The sequence below is a fragment of the Labrus bergylta genome, chromosome 6 (genome assembly GCF_963930695.1).
Source record: "Labrus bergylta chromosome 6, fLabBer1.1, whole genome shotgun sequence".
Lineage (NCBI taxonomy): Eukaryota > Metazoa > Chordata > Actinopteri > Labriformes > Labridae > Labrus > Labrus bergylta.
Genome location: NC_089200.1, coordinates 5,048,005 through 5,065,058, shown reverse-complemented (window position 1 = coordinate 5,065,058; position 17,054 = coordinate 5,048,005). Strand labels below are relative to the sequence as shown.

General features: G+C 39.2%; 1 long non-coding RNA gene across 1 annotated transcript; it reads right to left on the bottom strand.

Moving 5' to 3' along the window:
* Positions 1 to 3,061: 3,061 nt before the first annotated feature.
* Positions 3,062 to 16,666, bottom strand: LOC110000048 (uncharacterized). The gene is made up of 3 exons (XR_010666587.1): positions 16,482 to 16,666; positions 3,444 to 3,671; positions 3,062 to 3,173 (listed from the first exon to the last, which is right to left on the bottom strand). It is a non-coding gene; the product is annotated as an uncharacterized lncRNA (long non-coding RNA).
* Positions 16,667 to 17,054: the final 388 nt, after the last annotated feature.

The window sequence follows — 17,054 nt, the reverse complement described above, 5'->3', positions numbered from 1 at the left end:
AATAAATCTTTAAAAAAAAAAATAATAATAAAAATGAGTTTGGGTTAAAGATATAATTTGGCAGTTTACAGAAGAAGCTCTATTACTGCGGTTACCCACTCTTACAATACCTTACACTCTTTTTATCAGCATTGTGCTCTGATTAATTGCTTGTTCCCTTATTCACACTATACCTAATTATACAGACACAGATTGGAGGAGTTGATACCACACTCACAGGTAAGGTGTGCTGTTACAACCTTTACGCTGTAGTCTAGAGCAGTGGTTCCCAAAGTGGGAGTCGGGACCCCCTGGGGGGTCGCGAGTTGCCTTCCAAAAACAAATGCAAAATGGAAATGACATATTTTACAGATTATTGTGAAATTACATACAAAAATGTTGTTCAATTAGTTTAAGGCTGCTGTATTTTTTTATTGTTGATCTAATGTCAGTGTTTGGATCGGCCCATTAGTGCGTGCTGCTGTGTGCAACGTTATGCTTTAACCACTTCCAGGGACAGAAGGGGTCCCCGGTCTCTCGCATCGTTATTTTGGGGGTCGCGGGATATAAAAGTTTGGGAACCCCTGCTCTAGAGGACCTTTAGAGGTTAACAGAACAGTTCAGAAAAAGGAAAGATAAAAAAGGAAAAAAGGTGCCAAAACTGGTCTGGGTTAGTTTGCATGATGACATACATTTATTTCCTACAATGAAAATGATCTAACAACGCTGAAGCTAATTAAGGCAACACATTCCATTAATCATTTTATATCCATTGAATCTGATGCATTGCATTGTGGGTCACTTGGTGAAAAGTTGGCACACATGAGATGGATCATTTGATGGCATGGTTAAAAATGTCAGCACTGTTTGAGGAAGTCCTTCAATGTGTTACTTGTATAAAAGTGGTCAAATGAGAGTGTATGAAAACTCTGTAAAAAAAACATTCATTCAAACTTTACCTGAGGTAAAATACGACAGCATTAAAACAAACAGATAAAACAAAGAAATACAAATAATAACCCAAAGAATCTATTTGTAACAGCTGATTAAACACATGACACTTATTATTAGTTAATATTCTTATTGACACATTCATATGTTCATCACTTTAGTGTTGCAGGTTTAAAGTTAAAAACTACATTTAATCAACCTTGGAAATTAAATCAAGGCAGACTGATCCCCACCTTTATAACAGAAGATCATTATCTATTTGGAAATTGTATTTGAATAATTACTCTGCAAAAGCTTAGTTACAAGTTCCTTCAGTCATGGAATTAATTAAGTACAGTATAAAAGTACAGTATCTGCCTTTAAACTCATGTGGAGTAGAGTTATAAAGTATTAGAAAATAGAAATCCTTGAGTAGAAAGATAGAGTAACATTGATGATTTGGTGATATAGACTCATTTAGTCGTTCAAGACACCGTTCTTGTATTTATTTTTAAGGTTATTTGGATGCAATATCTCAAACAGTAAATCCTCTATACACACATTAAGCCACATTACACGGTCAACAGGTCTGTTCATCTATGACATCATCTCGTCCAGTTACAATATTCTGATCCCTGATTTTTGTGTCTTTATAGTTTTGTTAATAAATATTGATTTCACTTCACAGGTTAGTTCTGTTATGATGTTGATTTTCTCTGTTACAATGATGTCATTTTAGAGAAACTGACATTTTTTTGAGAGGCGGGCATACATTTTTGCAACCTCAGTTATCCAAGATGTACTTCACATCCCAAAGCATTTCTCTAATATAAGATCCCTGTTGTATTATTAGAACTTGCTCAGTTGAGTTTCTGTGTACTACATCAATATCTTGGCCACTGAAGCTTCATGGGAAATGTTGTAAGTTGGAATCCATCTCCATGACATGAAACAGAAAATTAGACTCAGAGATCCAAACATCTTCATCCACACTAGTGAGCTGTTTGGGAGAGACTTTTAGCATAATGTGATTTCTACACTCTAATCTAATATTCAGTCCATCCTACATTACTGCTGTGATTGCTGAAGTTCTTCATTGGACAACTTTCAGTAAACTTTATCATTTCTTACCATGTCAACTTTTAGTGTATGACAAGTTGTACAACCCACACAAGATTGTAAAACTAAGGAAACTGTATTCTACCTTCAGAAAAGGTACACAAAGCATGAAAAGTCTGAATACTTTTGTTTGTCGCACTCTAGTTCATAACATATCTTAAAAAAACAATCCAATCAGCCCTGCATTGTGTTAGCATGCGTGCATGACAACTTAAATGTACTTAACAAGTATTCAGATACTGATGACATGGAAACTTTATCCCAGCTTTCTCAGTATCACATGTCGCATCAATGAAACTTCATCTAACACCTTCAGCGGTTTAAATCTGGCCAAAAAGGATTGTCGCCTGAAGTTGTAACCCAAACTGAGCAAACACAATAGTTTGTCTCCTGTTGTAATCTCTGAATTTTAAAAACAGAATCAGTAAAACTGTTGAGCGGAGTTTGTTGAGCTGCTGAAATATAATAATTATAAGTTACAAACCGAAAGAGGTCTAAAAATGAAAAACGTCCAAACTTTTTGGTTTCAACGATTAGTCCATTTAAAGAAAATTCATAGCCATCAAAAACTGAAAATATGATGATGTAATTTTTTCAGCCTGATGTAAAAGACTTGTTGGTATCACCTTCTTAAATGTAAGAACTTTATGCCCTTTATTTTATTTGACATGTTTGTAAATGAAAATGTTAAGATGTCGCTCTGGGAGTAATGAGCGTTTATCGCATTACATTTTAAATACAAAACAACACATTAAGTAACTGTGAAATCAACTGGCCAATGAATCAGTTATAAAACAGTTGCTTTGTTGCAGACTTGATCAAGATGATGAACCCAAACTCATAAAAGAATAGAAACTTCAGAGCTAAAAGCATGAATGAAATAAATGTATTCCATGTTCAAAGCGGACTAGAGACAATGTGATTCAGGCACTCGAGATGTCACAGGAGAGATAAAACGAGTGTGGAGGAAAAAAGGTGTCTTTCTTAGAGACTTAGATACAAACAGAGATGATGAGAAAGTGCAAAGAAAAAGAGAAACATCCCATTATTTTTATTTCCGTTATAAGAATTGAACTCACCGGTGTGTGTGTGTGTTGCAAGACGAGACTTCAGGAGACGACCCATTCACTGTGACAGGAACAAATCTGTAGGCCAGAGACAGAGGACATTTAAATGCACTTTAATGACATTTCATACTGAATTTCTCTTTTTGTCTTCTTAAGGACTGCCACTTATTTTCATCAAAACTGGACCTATCATAAATCAACTGTCAGTTAAAGTTATCATGAAAATATCTAGTTATTAATTTCACTTCACTACAGGTAAATAACCCGCTTGTTCAGCATCTGTTTATATTTTGTTTCTAAGTTTAGTATGCACAAAAGGAAATGTATGGTTATTCCAAAAGGTCTGACCTGTAATAATCCACTGCAGCAGTCTGCCCAGGTGTCACACAGGTAATAATCCAGCAGATCCACGCAGGTAAAGCGTCCTTCAGCAGTTCAGGTGCTCCACTTCAAAACATCCTTTTCCTCCCTCTCGTAATCCGTCAGCACAATGATCTCCTTCTCTGTATCTTCCATCGCTCCTCTCCGGGAGGTGTTGCATCTCGTTGTATGGGGAGGGGGGCTGGCTGGACACACCTGCAGCAGGACAACAACAGGTAAGGAGGAGATGAGCAGCCTTTTAGTGCCGGTAAATCCATTCTTCTTTCATCCCTCTTCTCTCCTCAGCAAATCGACAAACTCTGTCTCTTCCTCGGAGTGTCTCTGCCAAGAGTAGCCGGGCACAGTTGTCCTGTTTTTTGCCGCTCTTTGCCAAACACACATACACGCACATACACAGAGGAGAGTGTTGTTTTTTTTTTTTTTTTTTTTTTTTTCCTCAGCAGCCGAGCTAACCCTGAGCCGGGGCCCGGTCTGCCTTTGAGATGCTCTCTAGCCCACAAACACAAGACGGCTTTCATTATCTTGCCCGTCGCAGCGCAAGGCCTAGCTTCTAAAAGCTACTGATTTCTTTCTTCCCTTAGCCCCCTGCACAAAGGGAGGGCATTTTGTAAATTACTTGCTCGTTTCAGACCAACAAAAGGTACTTTCATTGAACCCTCATTCCCTCCCACGCCCCCCCCCACACATCCCCCCCCCCCCCCCACAACTGCTCTCTCTATCCTCCCGCCATTTGATTTTGCTCAAATTTGATTACAAGGCTTGAAAAAGGAGGAGAAGAAAAGAGAAGAGGAAATAAGAAAGCCCCACAGATGGCGTGTTCATTCAGCGCTGTGAATGGCTTTATATGGGCTGCCTTTATAAATGTGGCAATCCAAAGACGTTTCAGCCGCTCCACTAAAGAAAGAACTTGACAAAATTATTGGTTTGGCGGCTTTCTTACACGAGTGACACGTGGAAACTCTGGAGAAAGAAAAGCCTGCCGTCTCTTTTCTCTCTCTCTCTTTCTTTTCGCTTGCCTTGTCTCTGCACCTCGCGCTCTTTTTCCTCTCCCGGTCGTACACCTTAATCAAAACAAACTAAATGAGGCGCTTCATTGTGAGAGGAAAAAGTGTGTTTGCCTTTTCTGTATGTGTGTGTGTGTCATATTTAATAACCACCTGCCTGACCGAACACAAGGACAAATTCCAAGACAACAAAGTTTCATTTTCAGCAGAATGGTCAGGAAGGAAATTATTTACATGAAACACACTCTGACCACAGGATTTTTGTTTTTTTTCAAACATCCACACTTACACACACACATCCTGCTCAAATCAAACAGCTCAGACTCGACTTGAAAACATTAGCCAACACAAAGCACAGCTCGTTTTGTTCTCTCTCTCTCAGGCTGTAATCCTGTTTCCACAATGGACCACTCACTCTGCACTTGTTTTCCTCAGGAGGATAATTATAGGTCTGTAGTTACACACTCAAAAAAAATGCGCGCACACACGGACACAGACAGCTTCAGAGCTCACACACACACAGACATTTTCAGCAGTGGAGCAGCCATTGGAGAATGAACTATGACTTTTCATCCCATTAGCATATCATCACATTACAGAGTGTGTAGGATGGAGTGATGGTCTGAGACCTGGTCTGGTCTCTCTGGCTTACAGAGACTAATGGACACAGGGTGTTGGTAAAAGCCTGGACCCAGTGACCTGCTGTCTTCAGGTCCAGGCCATATCAGTCCATCAGTGGGAGAAAATAGCACCTCTCTCACTCTTGAGATCAAAACCGCCGGTCGTCTTTCATAGGAAGAACTTTGATCTCCATTTCTTAACTCGTAGCCTTCACTTTGTTTTTCTTCTCTTTCTGATATAGACACGATCTGATTCATTCTCTGCATGAAACCTGAACTGTACGACTCAGAAATGAGCAAAGACCGTAGAAACAAGCCGTAATTTGCAATGCACCAAAAGAAAGAACAGGATCTTCACACACGTACACCTGTCCAACATCAGGAATACGTTTGATCAATCTCATCTCTAAAGCAGTCTTTTAAAGACTTTATATGCAATTTTTTTTGATCCAGCAGATGTCGCCCTTGAGCTCCAGCATGAAACCAAAACAACTCGCGCTGCATTGTTGTGTTAGCATGCTAATGCTAGCGATCTTTATTCTGCTCGTATCTTCACACTGCATGTAAATTTACCTGAAATGAGCGTGATCTAGAAACACAGTTAAGCAGTGAGTACAGTATGTTATTCTTCTTTTCTCTAGTCCCTCAATTAAACAACTTTTATACACGAGGGGAGGAGTCAGCCGGCCGTCCTGGCGATGTAAGCAAAGTGAAGATAGGACTCTGAAAACTCTGAAAACATCACAGACAGTGGGACTCGGGTGTTACACCCATTGTAGACAGTCATGACTCACAGAGTTATTTTCAGAGGATATTCTTGATTTCTACATTTAAGTGTGAAAAATCGCATTAAAGCCTTTAAAGAGGACCCAAAAGCTGACTGCTCTGAGGCATGAGTCACTGACTGATATCGTCAGCATGCTGAGATGCTCAAAACAACAAAATGCTGAGTGCTCATGAGGTTTGATTTTAACAAGGGAAGTATCTTTGGTTGTGAGTTAGCATGCTCAAATGTTCCCATTAGGGTGAAACATCAAGTACAGCTGAGGCTGAAGGAAATATCATTCACCTAAAAGGTCTTGGGTCATAAACTATATTAAATGTAATGAGTTGATGTGGTGGTAGATCACACCTGAAAGCATGAATGAAATCAATCAAATCTTACGACAATCCATCAGAAAGCTGTAGAGATCTTTCAGTCTGAATCAAACAGACACCTCCATTTCTAGAGTAACACCTCTATCGTGTTTGAGGCTTTCTGATTCAACGGCGGCACCAGAGGAAAGGTTGGATTTATGTAAGTTATTGGGGAACTTCATTGGGTTTAACAAATATCATGACAATTAGAGATGGGACCGATTCAATATAACATCGGTACGTATCAGGTCCGATATTTAAGTTGGAGCTGATCCCAGTCACTGATCAAGAAAGATCGTTGGTCACTTGAAACGTTCTCGGCTCCATATCGTCTCCATGACAACGTTCAGACGAGATGGAACTTTCTGTATGATCAAAAGTACAATTCTTACACGTCACTTTAAAACATTTAATTAGAAAATCCTGACAGCCAGGGGGCGCTGGTGGAGCAGTGGTTAGTGTGTGCGCCCCATGTATGGAGGCTGTAGTCTTCCAGGCGGGCGACCCGGGTTTGAATCCGCCTGTGGCTCCTTTCCTGCATGTCATTCCCCTCTCTCTCTCCCTGATTTCCAACTCTATCTACTGTCCTATCTCTCCATTACAGGCATAAACCCCCCCAAAATAACCCTGTCTGTATGTGAAGCCAGCACAATGCAAAGCTGGGTTCACTACAGCTTTGGGTAGCCTCACACGTAATACCAACAACAACAACAACAACAACACTATTAGTTATAACGGAATCAGTATCTTTATCTGCACATATGTATTGGAAACCGGATCAGAAGTGAAAAAAGTGGATTGTGCATCTCTAACAATGCATGTGTGAAGTCTTCCTGCTCGTCTTAACTTAAGGTATCAACAAAGTCACTGTAATTCATACTCTGGAAGCTACACAAAATGTATCTGTTGAGATAATTTAGCCTGTACCAAAGTGGAGGACTAAAAAAAGACAGGCCACATCCCCCAGCCTGGTTAAAACATTTAAAATGATGATGTACAATTCCAAGTATTCAAAAGTTCAAGTTGAGACCAGCTAGTTTTACCAAACGGCAGAACAGAAGGATGGGATATTTACGTCAGTGGTTGGGTTTTCAGGTTCATGAGTGTTCTTAACTTTAGAGTAACTTAAAGTCTGAATGTGTATCAATGAGTACTCTGAGAAGTTATGACAACATTACTGTTCTCCTCCCTTGAATGCATCATCAGAAGAAGGGAGACGAGAGGGAGCTAAAAGTGTAGAGGGCCGATAGCATTCTTCCTTCATATTTGCTTACTGATTTATTCTAGGGATACTCAGACACTAAATGTTAATTCATAAAGTAAGATGTCTAAGAAAGTATACTCTAAATAAAGGTAAACATTTAAGCAGCCATGCAAAATGTCAGGGAAAAGCACATGTTATTATGTATTAGGTGACTTTAAAATAAAAAGATGGAATTCTCCAATAATGTCATATATTGTATTTGGAGCTGTACTGTAAATTACTTGAGAAATACAAGAAACACATCCTGCACCTGAACTCCCTCAGAGTAGAACAACTGTTAAAATATAGAAATGGTTTCATTCCACACAGGAATATTGTTTTAATACAACAAACCCCTGCTCTGCATACACCACCCTAAACCCTCTCAGCACCCACCAGAGAGCTGAGATACAAAGCTGTAAAACGCTGACAGGACAGAGGAGCAGCTCTCTCAGCTTCCATATCTAACACTTTAGAGATATTAGTACCAGCAGTCATCATCACCAGCCGACCCACATTACATTTCTGCTCCAACCTGCCTGACGGAGACTCTCCACAGCGCAGAGATGCTTTAAATAAGGACCATTTGATTCAGTTATTACTGATGAGGGCAGAGATTCCCTCAGTGGTCAGAGAGCAGAAATAATCAGCAGTTAGGTCTCCCGTCCTGCAGCCCTGAAGTAATTATTGTCTCAAGATAAAAACATGAAGCAGAGGTGATTTTTTTAAAGGAGAAAATAAACTAGAGATAGAAATGACCTTAATATTATTTCTCTCTCTGGGCATTTCCAATAAGAGTATTCCATCGGAGGGTTTGATAAAAGGATTATGCGGCGAGCTTTATGCAGCTGGACTCAAATCTGGATATGGAAGGAGAGCTGTTTGATTGAATAATTCTTGTTTCCTTTCTGCACAGCTAGCAGTCCTCTTTGGGAAAGTAGAAATCAGCATTATACCAGATTTATACATGTGTGCTCTGACTGTCTGTGCATGTCAGTCTGCCTGGGCTGAGACTCTGACTATCTGTCTGCATGTTTGTATGTCTGTCTGGAAAGATGAACAAGCTCATACTTGACAGTAAATACATATTTAATATGTATTTTTAGTTGCTGCCTATATTCTGGAAGAGATTTCTTACATTGTGTCACACTGGTGGGTGCTCACAAATCAAGAAAAAGCATGTTAAAATAAAAATAAAAAGCAACAACAACCATCACACCAGACACGGTACATGGTTACTGTGCACCTTTTGAAATTATATTGAAGACTTTGACACCTTTTTAAGAGCAAAACATTAAAACACAATAATACAATCTTAGCATCGGGTCTTTTTGGATTTCATGTGAGACTCAACAGCTTTTATTCCCAAGTTAAAAAAAAACTGTTTTGGATATCTGGCAAATTAAATTGCCACATATTTGTTGTTTGTCCCTTTCAACCATTTCCTTTTTTTCACCTTTAAGCCAAATTTCCTTTAACTTGCAATTCCCTACTCTTCTCCTTCTCTCTACTATTCACAGTTTGTAAACGCATCCATAATACTCTGATTTAAATGGTAAAATGGTAAATGGACTTGAGCTTGTATAGTGCTCATCTAGTCTTCGGACTACTCAAAGCACTTTTACACCTACCCACTCGTTCACACACTGATGGCAGAGGCTGCTATGTAAAGTATCCAATAATCACATTCATACGCCGCTGACAAAGCAGACGGAGCAACTCGGGGTTAAGTGTCTTGCCCAAGGACACATCAGACATGTGGCTGCAGGAGCTGGGGTTCAAACCCCGTACCTTCCAGTTGTACACAACCGACTCTACCACTGAACCACAGCCGTCCATAAACTGTCACATGAACAAGCAAATCCCCATCGAAGAATAATAAAAAATCATGAGACACTAACGAGACGGCGTCAGAGATTTGATAGTATTCAGACATTTCTCAGTCAAAGTGCCGTCTAAAACTCTTACAAGTAAAACTAAAACACAAAAAGAGGTATTTCATGTTCTTAATCTTTGTTGGTCTGTGCAGGTATTATTGAAAATGCATTTCAAATCTGAGCTTTTGTAAAAACTGATTCAAGCTCATTTCTGGTTACAGTTTTTAAACCCGGTTTACGATTTATTGTTACAGATACGGAACAAATTTATCAGAATTCTACCTCGACAACACCAACAGATATTCAACTTTAACATGTGTGAATTCACTGAGAGATAAAGAATAATCATTCCAGCCAAATATTTATTTTTTTGCTCCTTATGTGTGCTGCAAAGATGGGACACGACGATTGAGAATTGTCATGAAAAAATAAATCCAAATTCCACAAATGGATGAATTTTGAGTCTAAGTGTTAAAATAACAAAGCATCGTTCGTATGCTGCTATCAGGCGTGATCAGGAGGCGCGTGCTGCTGCCGTTTAGGCGTCTGACCCCGGAGTTTAGTTATCATAACAGGGTTGTGACCTCATGACCTGCAGTCATTACTGCTGCCTCCTCCAATCAGCCCGACGCCGCTCTGATAAAGCCCTCTGGGAAAAAACACGCTGCTGGAATAGAGGTGACATTGGATTAATGTATGTGTGCGTGTGTTGGTAATATTGGTGGGCTGCACGCCTCTGAGTGTGTGTATGCATGTTCTATAATGTTCCTATACTTATGAGGACCAGGGCACTGTGGCAGTACTAGTAAGATGAGAAAAAGTACTTAAGCAGCAGAGGCACTTTGGTTTGAGTTAAGATTAGAATTAAGATGAAGTTCAGGTGAGGACAGGGGTTAAATGGGGGGCACTAGTTGTTGGGTTACTACAGTGACTGACTGACAAGCAGTAGGAGGGTCTGAAATCCACAAATTGGGTTTTAAGCATAGACTATAAATATTAATGGGTGAAGCGGGAGTGACGTCACCCATCTGTTACTGCAGGGGGGCTCCGAAGACTTGACGATGGCGGGCGCCATGCTTGATGTCTCAGCCTAACTTTCAGACGCCGTAACAACAGGCTGAGAGCCGGAGCTGAGGCGGGATCTAAGCCACCTCACAAACCGCTATGCTGTGCCCGGCTGTCAATCATGTCGGCTACGTGCCTTATTATGAATACCCACTTATCGTTTATAAAATCAAAACAAGGACAATCAGTAATCAGACTTATTTTGTTCAGTGTATCAGGCTGTTAACGTGTTCATTCTGCTGTAAAAAAAAAAAAAAAGACTTTTTTTTTTTTTTTTTTTTTTTTTTTAAATGGGCTGTGTATGTGACTTCTGGGCCTTAAGCAAACACTCGAACAACTGCAGTTTTTTTTTGCACTTTCACTTTGGCTTCATTTTTCAACAAACAGGTTGCCACTTGGTTTTAAGAAATCAGAGTGATATTAAGCTTCTTCCAATAGTTTTCATTTCAAAGCAAAGGTCAATGAAATACATTTGAATCCACATGAATGTCAAGCCTACACATGAAACTTTTACTTTAGGGATTTACATAAGCTCCTTATAGGAGTTTTCTTTTTTTTTGCCTTTACCTTGTCATATCATATCTGGTAAAAGGCTGGGAGACAATGAAAGGAGGGGGGGGGGCTGGGGAGATAGCCTACCAAACAACCCTGTCTGGATTTGAAACATGGAGTGGACAGCATTTTTGACTCAATAGCAATATCACACAAGAGTTGGTATGAAAAATAAAAACTGTCATGATTTGACCCCTATGCAGAAAGGCCTATGCAACATGCTCAGCTTCACTTTTCAATAGTAGGCTAAATGTTTGAAGAGTTATCAATGCCGATGTGTTGTATGGTCACATGATAGCCTATAACTGTCTACAATTCAGTCGCCCAGCTTCAAAGCCTTGGATTTACCTGTGTAGGTGTATTTCAGAAGAGCAACAGATTAATGACTCGCTACCTTTGAAGACGTGAGCATCCCTCAGGTGTTTGTGTTTCATTTGTCCACAGGTATTTATTTTAGAGATGAATGATGTAAATCCAAGTGGTGAATGTTGTTGTTGCTTGAAGTCGGTAACTCACTGCCGCCAAATGCTTCAAACTAAACTTCCACTACCGGGTGGACGCCGGTACACGCATTTGGCAGGGTGCGCTTGTTTACAGCATGTTTGTGCCACCTGTATTTAAATATCCCCACCTGCTCTGTTTAGTTTTCACCGTAGGGCATGTCCAGGTTACAGCAAGCGCTCCTCAGTTCGGAGGGCCAATGAGCTTCTTCGAGTATTTTCGTTTACAATTGCAGCCAATCAGTTTACCTTGTCACAGGTGTATGTCACGCATAGGTAGGTTGCGTCGGATTAGCGTCAGAGAAATTGATCTCTATCTTAACACCTGACTCATGTATGTAGCGCCAGCAGGTGAAATTGCCTATTTGAAAAACCTGTCGAACTTATCTCTGTAGGCCTTAGTTACAAAACTCAATAAAAAAAAGTTGTGAAAAAAATAAATAAAGGCCTTCTTTCATATTTAAGACTAGTAATGCTAAATTAAATCCTGGTTGTATATATTCCTATTCTTATTTTTGATATTTTTAGTGTTTATCTACTTTTTATTTAATATCATATTGTGTTTAAATTTGCTAACATTGTGTTTTTTGCTCATATTGTGTGTTTGGACAACCTGCTGCTGTAACGCCACAATTTCCCAGTTTGGGATCAATAAAGTCATTCTATTCTATTCTATATTCTATTCTATTCTATTCTACTACTGTATGTTTGTCATTGGATAGGTTGTTATTCTGGAAAATATTGTTAATTTTGCTTTAGTAGTTCCAGTGTCTAAGAGGTTGGTAAAAGCAGACATTTGGACACATTCAAGACATTTTGTAAAGGTTTATAAAACAAAGTGAAAACACACATTTTAATTTTTGTTTTGTTGTTGTTTGTTTAAAAGTGTGGGTAAATTGATGTTGAGATTATGGCTAATATTAGTCTGGCTTAAAGGATTTCATGGTTATTGTTTATAGGAGAGACCTTTTAAAGGCGAGGACAGAAATAAATCTAGTTTGACGCATGTTTTAAGTGTTGTTGCCCTTTTAAGAAACTAGACGATGCTGTCTGCAGAGACAGGGGAGATTGCATCTTCTCTTGTTCTGTTTTTTTAAAGGCATTGGGGAAAATCAAGAGTAAATGTTTTAAATGAACAATGACTAAGTTTAATAGTCTTTTAGAAAGTGAATTTTCTTCTGTCTTGGGAAAAATTGCAGATTGAAATCCACATTAGAAACTCATCATTATCAACACACCTGCATTCCAGGATGAAAAGAGGGATCTGGCAGTCTTTGTAGTTGTGCTGCAAGCATGTGTAGACACAATGAGTGTTATTACTCTCACAGATGATTCTACTCTGTGGGTTTTTGGCTGCAATCCCATTACCAAGAACACCAGGATATATCCCTGAAACATGAATCTGTGTCGTTTCTCTTTCTAACTTCTCGTGTATGGCACCATGCCAGTGACTGTAAGCTATGTTGTTGGGGATGAGTCCAACTGCGAGACTCTCCGACAGGTTGTTTTCCTTCATTTTTTGGTTTTCCTTTGAATTCTTTTAGTAAAAGAATGACGACTCATTTTCAGGTTTTTTGCTCCTCTTCAGGCTCAGCGTCTAGCAGCAGAGCAGTAGTCCCACCACTTACCTCTTGTGTGTTAGAAGAAATAATTTTCTCTCATTAAAGGTGATCCTCCTGCCTGACGGAGGACTTTTAACATGACATGGAGGTAAGAGAAGTTACATTTTTATTTTTTGTATCTGCTATATATGTATTTGGATGGTTTGAATATAAAGATATTTTATAACTCATATTCACTGAGGCTCAAAGCTCTGCAGCTAAGCTTACTTTCCAGTATACGTAGTTGACAGATCATATGGACTGAAGATTGCTCCCTTGATTCTGCCGAGTGAGCATGATGTTAAATTGAACAGACATGCCCTTTATGAAGAGGTGACATCAGTTTTCATCTCCCAGTAACAGGAGTGAACTGGAGCCAGTTATTCAACCGTAAGTCACAACTCTTCACTTGCCCACTCTCCATATGTAAAATATAAAGTGCCGTGCATACAGGTTTCTTTAAGGATGTAGGATTTTATGTAGACACATGATAGGCTACATTTTAAAGATTTGTAAATTTCGCCTCAAATGTAGCCTACAGCTCTCACCAGAGATAAGAAGGATCAAGATGTCTCCCTCGAAACTACACCTATCAGTACAAAGTGTTTGAATTAAACTATGATGGATAACAGAGTTAATAATAATACTGAGAATAGTGTTTTACAAAGCAAGAATATAAATTCAATGTAGACTAAATGTAAGTTCAAAAGACAATACGGAGAAGTTTTATTATAGCACTCATAATCAGATAATAACTTAAAGGACACCACATTGGGTTGAGTATATAAAAATAAAATTTGCTGATCAAATTTGATGCACTGTTGTAAACTAAAATATGCAAAAGTATATAAAATAGCTAAAATAAGGTCTACTGCGACAAAGACAGTCAATGATACATACACATGTTCTCTATTATAATCTACCATTATCATTTATAATAGAGTAACACTTCTGAAAGCTTTCTAACTGCAATGCAAATGTTAACTTTGATCTTTAATCGCCCTGCGTATTGACAGTTTTTCACTGAGGCGTTTTTAATTCCAGCACTTGAAATCGGTTGTTGTCGTCTCACTCTTATTCTGACACTTTCACTCGATGGACCTGTACACTTGCTCGTCTTCGTCAGAGTGAAACATTTAAAGACATTTTTGCAGTGTCTTTGTTTAATAAGTCAAATCTACATTTGCATTTTACTCTGCACTCTTCTCTTTTTAGATGTTTAAAACTTTGACTTCAAAAACTTTGAGGGTCAGCCGGTGTTTGGCCCTGAGCACATCTCCATAAAACTCTGTTCAAAAGGCAACTGATTAAATCTCTTTTTGGGACCTTGATTGGAAAAACACAGTTGAGACGAGGCTGAGTTTAAAAAAGCTTGATGGGTACCAGACACCTACTTTTCTGATTGACAGATGGGGAAAAACAGAGTTGAGAAATGTCAATAAAAATCCATCATCACTGTAAACTTCCTGACATTTAAAAGTTACACGTTTCCTTTTTACACCATGCTTTCAGTGCCACATTTCCCACATCTGAGAAGTTGTTCAAACTGTCTACTCTCTAATGCATTCTAGGTCTTTATTGAGTCATTGATCCAGACAGAATACTACTTAAGTAATAGCTTGACTGGATGAAATCTGTTTCACCCTCTGAAGATAGTGTGCTGGCTTTCATTCCTCCTCCTTGTTATTATTCAGGACAGTGACTTTAAACAATGAATTGTCTTACAGCACTTGTCATATTTCTGCATGCTTCTCGGAAAGAAGTAAGAGTTACACTTAATGTAGAAGCACAGTCAGTGCAGATCAGAGTTATCGAATCTGGACATGGTTATATGTTGCCCAAACAGGAAGAAGAAATACGACCATTTTTATTTGTTTGGCTTTCTGTGTGTGGAGTAAGCAGATACTATAGGCGATGTTTCCTATTGTTTGATATATATACTTACAATACCATACAATTTGAGTAACATGAACGTTCTCTAATGACGATGTGTTGTTCTTGATTTCATGGTCAAATACAGATTCTTTTCTCCACTGAGTGACCTGCACATAACTCAGGGGAAAGAGTCTTGACCTCCACTGACTCTGCAGTTTTCTGGCTGCTGAAGGCTTTGAGAGAAGAAAAGAAAAGAAAAACTATAGCGCTTTTGATTTATTGAGTTTGCCGGTGATTTGTCGAGAAGGAGAGAGGAAGACAATCTCAGTCCTTTCTTTCTATCAACAAAAGACATCAAAACATTGATTTCCATCATCTAACCTTCACTTCCCCATCCTCTTACAAAACCAGGACCTAACAATGTGGGTCCATATTTGTTGCTTCTTCTGAATGTATTGCAGAACAAAATCCCAGTTAGGCACAGATTATGATCTAATAAGACCTGATATAGAAAGGGTATTTAACATTTCTGTAAATAACTTTCCTTTCTGTTTGAATATACTTCCAAAATCGATAATACTTAACACTTGTGAGTAACTTGTTTGTATATGAAGAAGAGCTACGGCGGCTACAAACATATATCACCAGATTAATGAGAATCTGAAGGATCCAGAATGATATTTTAAAAATGACATCTTAAACCAATAAAAATATCCATGAAGATCTTCTTTCAAAAAAGAGGCAGCATAAACTGGTTAGAGAATAAAACAGTTTCTCTGGCCAACATGTCAAAAAAAGAGCACCGCACGAGTCAAAAGGAGCACCACACCTCCTGGCAGAGTTAAGTCGATCTCGTGAAGTCACTCCAGAAAATGATTGGTCAGGAAATAAAATCCATTGACAAGAGGTCACAGCAGCATCCATAATAACCTGACTCGAGCACACATGTTCAAACTAAACCAGTACGAGACAGCTACAGGCTTAATGCTCCCTTTGTTTTTGTTTTTCTTTAAGTTGAATTCTTGATTGAATTTGTTCATTAGAGAATGAAAGCTTCTCAGCAACAGAGTCTCAAAACTTCTTATCAACTGATGGCAATAACTTCTATCTCCAGTTAAATATACCACTAAGGAATAAAGATAACAGTGCACAGCTCACCTATTATCAAAGCTTTGCAGTTCTACCGTCTCACTGCACAATAAAACACCTAGAAGTCTTAAATGCAACTCACAAGTCACAACCAAACGCAGCCCTGCATGAGTCCAAACTTATTCAATATCACCCCCTGTTCATCTCCTCTCTGTCCCTAAAGTCTCTTATTGTCATTCCTAATCACTTCCCCTCACAATCATAAACAATCTCACAACTTTTTTTTTTTCCTCCCCCCTCTCATTCAGCCCTCTCTGTTTATGCAGTTCCCAGAAGGCATTGCCTTTTTAGACCGTCCCTCCTCGGCGGCAAAGATTGTCAGGAAAAACAAATACCGGCGGAAAAAAAACAAAACAAAACAAAACAAAGTCTCCTGAAATACCTTTGCGGATTGCCCAGAGGAAGGCGCCGGACAGACAGATGAGCAGATAGGTTTCCCTCAGTCCTCCTCTCTCAGGCTGCCTCCTCTCGCGGCGTGCTGTGGAGAGTGACTGCTCACAGCCTGCCTGGCATATCTAATTAGAGCCAGGCTGTTGCCACTATCGGGCAGAGGATCTACCTCTCCAATCTCTCCTGACTCAATCTTTCCCCATCTCTGATTTTCTTTTATATTTATGCTGGAATATTTAATTGTAGACAAAAGGTTACCCCGGGCTCTATTCATCGCACACAGGCAGAATAATCTCCTTTAAAAGGCTTGACATTTCAGGCTTTTCAAAAGGGGCTGAAAAAATTATATCCCCGCTTTTGTTAATCAATGAAGTAGAACTCCCGCGAACAAAAGAATTAAATTGCTTGGTTGGGTTAATAAAACACACAGAAATAGCTGCTTCCTGTGGGCTTTTGTGCCTGCCACTGGCTCCCCCCCACCACCCCCCCACATATGCAACCAGCACTGTAATTCCATATGATTTGGGGGGCAATAACTCTCATTTCTCCACACAGTTGGCTTTTT